General features: G+C 38.0%; 1 long non-coding RNA gene across 2 annotated transcripts; it reads right to left on the bottom strand.

Annotated features, from left to right (window-relative positions):
* Positions 1–4,060: 4,060 nt before the first annotated feature.
* Positions 4,061–6,561, bottom strand: LOC137252551 (uncharacterized). 2 transcript variants are annotated; one of them, XR_010953597.1, is made up of 4 exons: positions 6,441–6,561; positions 4,701–6,372; positions 4,375–4,651; positions 4,061–4,310 (listed from the first exon to the last, which is right to left on the bottom strand). It is a non-coding gene; the product is annotated as an uncharacterized lncRNA (long non-coding RNA). The 2 variants fall into 2 exon arrangements; XR_010953596.1 differs by having other exon boundaries at positions 4,061–4,651.
* Positions 6,562–7,019: the final 458 nt, after the last annotated feature.

Here is a 7,019-nt window from a genome sequence, read left to right as displayed (position 1 = left end):
TATGGAGTTTTTGCTATTTGGGTATAGTTTAAAAGAAGAGATGCACATACATATGTCATGTATTTTTTCTGCTACGAAGGTAATAGTGTACTACCCTCTGTTGTACAAAATGCAAACACTTTTAAATTCGATAACGTTATAAACGATTTATTAATGAACAACTTTGAAATAAAACAAAACGCAAAAAGATAATAATTCAAATAACATTAGGTACTTAATTAAATCGACTGCTGAGTCTAATATCACTCTATTTCAAAACGCTTTTCAAAAACGCCCCACCTCAAAACTCTTTTCAAAAAGACCCTACATCAGATTTTCTTTCGAAAACGCCCTATCTCAGAATTTTATTGAAGAACGCCCCAGTTCAGAATTTATCCCAGCTCAAAATGTATTGAATTTATACCGAGATGAAATAAATTTTGAAATAGGGCGTTCTTCAATCAAATTTTACACTTCCTCCTTATTATCTTGAACGGAAAATGTCGCTGCGTCGCTACCTTTGGTGACATACTTACAAATATATTTTATTGATTGCGCTGAATGACAGTACTATATATTTATGTGAGCGGAGAAACATCTGGAAAGAATGGGGCAATATGGAACGATCCATCGGTTGTCGACGTTGTACCCATTAGAAAGTACATGGGCATAGCCACCGTCCGCTGGGAACCTTAGTCTATATTTTGGATATCCATCTTTCCCGGTCTGCGTATGCTGTAGGAGCTCGCGTGCGTATCGTTTTGAGCATCGTCCATTCAACATACAGGGCGATGATAACTGATCAACCCCACATGGGCCGTGGATCATATGTTTAGTAATTATATCATACAGCATCGGATCTTCGTCTTTATTTGGAATTTCCGCAGATATAATGGATCCATGTCATAAGGAAGAATTTTATATATTAGCCAAATTAAAATATGCGCGTGAGGTAAACCTAGCTTTTGCCATTCAACAGTAAGCATATGGCATCTAACTTTTGCAAAAATATTTTGTTTTGAAATTAAACTCATGAGTTAGTGTAGTTTGATATGGAATACTCTTGACACAATTTCATGGCGCTCACTTTGTCGCTGATTAGGAAAAAATTCATTTTTGATTTCACTCCACTCTGGATTGAATGTGAATGTTATAAATAAGTCAGGCTTTCCATAATGACGGACATATAAGAGGGCGTCTTGTGTACGTTCCAGTAGGCGATCCAGTAAATGAAGACGGCAAAATTACTAACTGACCAATATTTTCAGGATTGCAATCCTCGTTAACATCATCTCTTAGATTTATAAAATTATCTTCACGCAACGTCTTTGGGTGTGCTCTTTTAAAATGCAACCTTTCGGTCCTCATTTTAGCAGCCATATCCACACAGTATTGGTTAAAGGGATATCCATACCTATGAAGCGCATTAAAGCTATTTTCTCTAATCATTATTTTATATGCACTAAATTGCATACATGAGACTGTTTTTTGTGGGTTAGGTGCCCCACTGCTCGGAGAAGTTTGGGGTATATTTATGCTGTAACCGTCCTCACCATTTAAAAATATGACAGGGTATTGTAAGGGTCATATAAACGATGAATTTCTGACACACGATGGAGAGTATTATCGCGGGACTGTAGGACAATATCGCGGGACCAGCATTTTCGTCAACTATCAATACTGCGATCTCGCCTGTAGCCGGGGAATTATAGCGACCATGGTGTTGATTTATAGGGCGTTTGTCGGCATGGAATACAACCCTAAAGTTATTCGAATTAGATGGCATACGCTCCACAGAAGTCATAAAACTTCGAACATACACATTATTTTCAAGCAGAATTTCTTGAATTAGAGTTGGTGCAGCAGTTTGACGCAACGAAAGCTCTTCCTCTTGGGAAGAAAAATATATTTGTAAAAATTTTGGAACCAAGTTCGGCGGTGGTAATAAACTTGCAATAAGATGATACACTTGTCTATGTATTTTGGAAGTTGGCATGAAATTACCTTCTCTGTAAATAAAGCTGCGCTTTGATTTCTGGCGGAGGCTCGCAGATATCACTTAATTTGACATGACCCTTACTACAGCATATACCTGGTGTTTCATTTGGCCACTTCCTAGCCTTACGAAAAACGCAAATTTCATTCATGCGGCCAATTAAAAGTAGAGAATTTTCCATATAATTCAAATGTGGTCTGTAGTTAAAGGCTGACTTCAGTCCAGTCGAACTAATGACGGTGTGTGCTACTACCCTAACTTAGTGCACAGTCGAACTAGTCTGAAAGCTGAAGCTACGCGGTCATCCATAATGAGCTCTTATATCATAAGGCCGAAAACAGAAGTTAGCATCTTTCAACTTAAAATCGGTCGACTTCCATTCTAAAATATCGTTTTGATTTAACGAAGACTATTGAAATCAATGTTGTGAACACAAAAGTTTGCAAATTTTGATCTACATTTTAAAAATTATAGATGCGCCGAGGATTATACGAGTTTCATCCATTACGCAAGGACATCCACTTAGACTGCTTATGATTTCGAGGTCGGCATCCTTGGCCGAATAGTCACACCCTAACGTTTCAAGGTGTTTCTCTGGTGTAGCTCGGCAGCATAGCGCGACAAAAGCAGCCGTTGGAAAGTCTTCGGAGCTACACCTAGAGCTTCTAGGAATGTGACGTTGACGAAGGTATGAGTTCGAAGTCGCAGTCCTGGGGTCGGGATTGCTACTGTACGCACTTCAGGGATTGTAGCTCTTAAAACAGCTGAAAAAACTGGAGGCGCCCTATGCCACGAGAGTCATGACTATTAATAGACCATTAATAGCAAGCTTAAGTTGCCTTTGTGCGTGACCACCAAGGAGCCACAAATGGTTTAAAGAAATTGTGTTCGCGACGATTATTAAGAGTTCACCCCAGGTGAAACTACGCTTTGCATGAGATATTCAGACAAAAATGACCATTTTAAGTATCTATATTATTAAACCGATAACATTGGATTTCCCTGCAAAAATTGTTGGATTACGTGTTCCATTTTGTTCATGTTGGAGTACTCTACCAATACTCCTTTGCAGTGCGTTTGCGGATCACCATCAGCCGATCATTACTCGTTTTTTAACGACCGTAATCACGACACGATGACGACCGAACAGAGTTTCCAAAAGTAAAATATTGCATACAAATAACTGATAATAAAATTTTACTATGGCAACTGTGATAAAATGCAACCGCGCACTGGTTTTATGTATACATACTATAGAATAGAGAAATATTAGTTTCTTTATTCACGCAAATGCTAAATAACATAAGAAAATTCGTAGTATAAAATATAAAAGTTCATTTACTTTTATTTTAAATTAAATTCACTCCGATAATTCTTTCCGACAAAATTCCTCTTTAGTACTTTGGCATATGATCCTCTGTGGGTGCTCCATGGAGTACTACAGTGAAAGTACTTTGGAAAGTACTCTCACGTATGTACTCTATGGAATTCTCGCAAACAAAGCGAGAGTGGGATCACCTACTCCTCTCCTAGGACATCGCAATGTTAATTGGAGCACATTTTATGTATGAATACAGATTAGTTTTGGAACACTCCTATACTCCTAAAGGAGTATTCCTTACACTATTTATGGAGTACTCGCGTTTTTTGAAGGGTAACTAGAGGCAGCCAAGTCCTCTTTCCACCAATTGGAATTGGAAGATTCGATTTCCAAAACCAAAAAAAGTAACGTTTTACAAGACAGTGCCCCTGCAAAAATCGTGACGATTTGGAATGAAAAATTCTCCAAATGAAATAGCATGTTGACAAATTTAGCTTTGTCACAATGTATCGTGCTCTCGCACCTACTATATTCATAGGTATTGTGAAATATGTCATTTTTGTGTGGCAAAAAATTTTCAGCGATTCCGAAATTTTCCGCGAATTGAGCTGCAGGCCTGTGCTAATTTTGGAGCATTAAATTTAATTAAAACAACTTGGCGATGTTGGATGTAAGGTTTGGAAAGTGAATTTAATATGTATTTATGTTTGTAGTTGTACAATATTACAAATTCTAATATTTTTCCAGAAAACATATGTTGCACTTCGTGCACGTCTCCACCAAATGGAATCAACAACAATACGCTTCGTTTCCTGGAAATCGAGCACAAATGGAAAACCTCAACAGCTAGGTTATCCTCGAAAACAACCAGGTGCACCACGTGGTTACATGGGTCAAATGATGCCACCAACACAACCTGGACAGGCGCCGATGCCCAGTCAACCACCCAAGCCGGGTCAACCCCCAATACCCGGACACGTCCGGACGTCCTGGTTATAATGTATGCTAATACAACTAATATTTTTAAAAATTTGCTGATGATTATTTTTGTGTTATTTTCTTTAGCAACCACCTGTACCTGTTACTGGTAAATATCAACAGCCGCAACAGTATGATCAAGCCCAAGGCCGTTTAGATCCCAATCAGATGCCAAATCCGATAATAAAATAGCGCTGGTGGTGCTTTTATTACTAATGAGCAGGGTTTATTACCACCATTGGTGACCACAAAATATGTGGTAGAAGATCAGGGTAACTCCTCGCCACGTTACGTTAGGTATCGCTATTCGAAATTAATGTTTTGTTTGGCAATTACATTGATCTTTCTTCTTTGCAGGTCCTCTTTGTATTGCATATCTGCAACAGCTGATTTATTAAAAACAATAGCTTTATCCATTACACTTACCTTCTAACCAATGGCACGAACGGTTGAGGGTGAATTGAGCCACCCATTGTAAATTTTGGTGAATTGGGTCCAATTAGATGTAATCGTTGCAAGGCAATTTGTAGATGCTGGTCGTCATTACCAATGTCTTATGTGTAAAGTAACAACAGATGGTAAAAAAATCTTTCACTTTTAATTGTTTTCATTGATCCATATTTTTTCTCAAGAGTGCCAACTGTATATTTGCAACAGTTGGGCCACACCGAACGCCCTGTCGATAAATATGAACGTCCTGAACTTGTATTGGGTACATATGAGTTTTTGTGTAAAAAATGTGTGGGTACCGATAGCTCTCAAGGTAAACCTCAACTCATATCCAACATCAATCTCTCGCAATCAATTGTGGACGCTGTACGCACTACATTGGGTCTACGCAGTATGGACAAGCATATTGTTGATTCCAGAGGTAAGGCCACAATTTCAAATGATGGTGCAACCATTATGAAACTATTGGATATTATGCATCCAGCCGTTAAACTCTAATCGACATCACCAAATCTCAAGATCCTGCGGTAAGTTTTTTGTTATATTAGAATGTGTAGAATAAAAATGTTTATCTTATCAGGTCGGCGATGGCACCACTTCAGTAGTACTTTAAGCAGATGAAATCTTAAAACAAGTTGAACCATATGTTGAGGAAGGCGTGCATGCACGTATCATCATTAAAGCTATACGTAAAGCATTATAATAATGCATGACCAACATATGACATGGCTGTACTTGTCGAAGCGCCAATCGAAGGAACAACAACGTGCTTTATTGAAAAAATGCGCTGCCACAGCAATGTCCTCCAAACTTATTCATCACCAAAAAGATTTCTTTTCTAAAATGGTTGTGGACGCTGTACTTTTCTTAGATGGACCCAACGTCATACAAAAAATTTAAATGGCTTTATTAAATATAGAATAGGAATTCAAGGCTGAGCGTGATAATGCTGAAGTACGTGTTGATAATGTTCAAGAATGCTGAATGGCGTATTCTGTACAATAAACTAGCTGAGTAAAGCCGGAATCATTGGTGCCGTATCGCTGTATCCGTATACCTAACGTAATCAGCTGTTTATCGTTACGGCGGTAAACCAAAACCCAATTGGTTGGCTACGATACGGTTACGACCTTAGCGGCACCAATAATCCATTGCATTGATTCTCATAAGGTTGGTCGAATCAGCTGTTAAAAGGTTACCGATAAAGCACCAATGTCTCCAGCTTAAGGCGCCAATGTTGTGTTATCTAAACTACCAATTGGTGATGTTGGTACACACTATTTTGAAGATTGTGATATGTTCTGTGCTGTTCGTTTACCAGAAGAAGATTTGAAACGTACAATGAAAGCTTGTGGTGGTGCTGTTATGACTACAGCTAATGATATTAATTCAAGTGTTTTGGGTCAATGTGATTACTTTGAAGAACGTCAAGTTGGTGGTGAACGTTTCAACGTTTTCCAAGGTTTGATAGTGAGTTTGACATTGATTTTATTTTCATAGTTTATAATTATTTAAAGGTTGCGTTAATGCTAGAACGTGTACTTTGATTTTACGTGGCGGTGCCGAACAATTTTTGGAAGAAACTGAGCTTCGTTACATGATGCTATAATGATTGTTCGGCGTACAATTAAACATGATTCTGTTGTTGCTGGTAAGTCAAAATACAAATTGAAAAAAATGTCTAATCTTAGGGCCTTGTGACTTTTGAATACTCACGCTTCAAGTTACCTGCCAATATTTGTTCTTGGAGGGCGCCGCCTCCATATCGTCGCCATATTGAGTCCTTTCATTAATATATTAAGTACGTGGTGGTCGACGTCGCCACTTTAGTTTTCATAAAAATTTAATAAAAATACTCGCACTTCGATTTAATGTGTGAAATTATATTTCTCTTTATTTTAAAAATCAGAATCAACTTTTATGCACACGTCCGCAGCTTTTAGTTGGCAAAATTATAATGATGGTGGTGAAACCAAGGAGGATAAATACAATAAGAGCCGTCACTCGTTATTTTTTTGGCATTTACTCGATGTATACTGAGAGGTAGTCGCTACTTTTATTTTGGGCGAGATGTTTATAAATTTCTTCTATACATTTTCGTGGGGTATTTGTGTTTATTTTTCCGACTGTATTTAATTAATTTATTTAATTCTCTTTCCAAAAATCACAGTTGCAGAAGGGGCCTACACGGCATGGATAAATGCGAGACAATTAAAAATGTCCCTCTCAGAAAACATTCGGCATCAATTTTTTCAATTTCCAGCGAGATACTCGCCACAAAATAACGAGTGACGG

Source organism: Eurosta solidaginis, chromosome 5, assembly GCF_040869045.1.
Source record: "Eurosta solidaginis isolate ZX-2024a chromosome 5, ASM4086904v1, whole genome shotgun sequence".
NCBI lineage: Eukaryota > Metazoa > Arthropoda > Insecta > Diptera > Tephritidae > Eurosta > Eurosta solidaginis.
The sequence above is the reverse complement of the archived record's forward strand: the minus strand, read 5'-3'. Positions and strand labels throughout refer to the sequence as shown.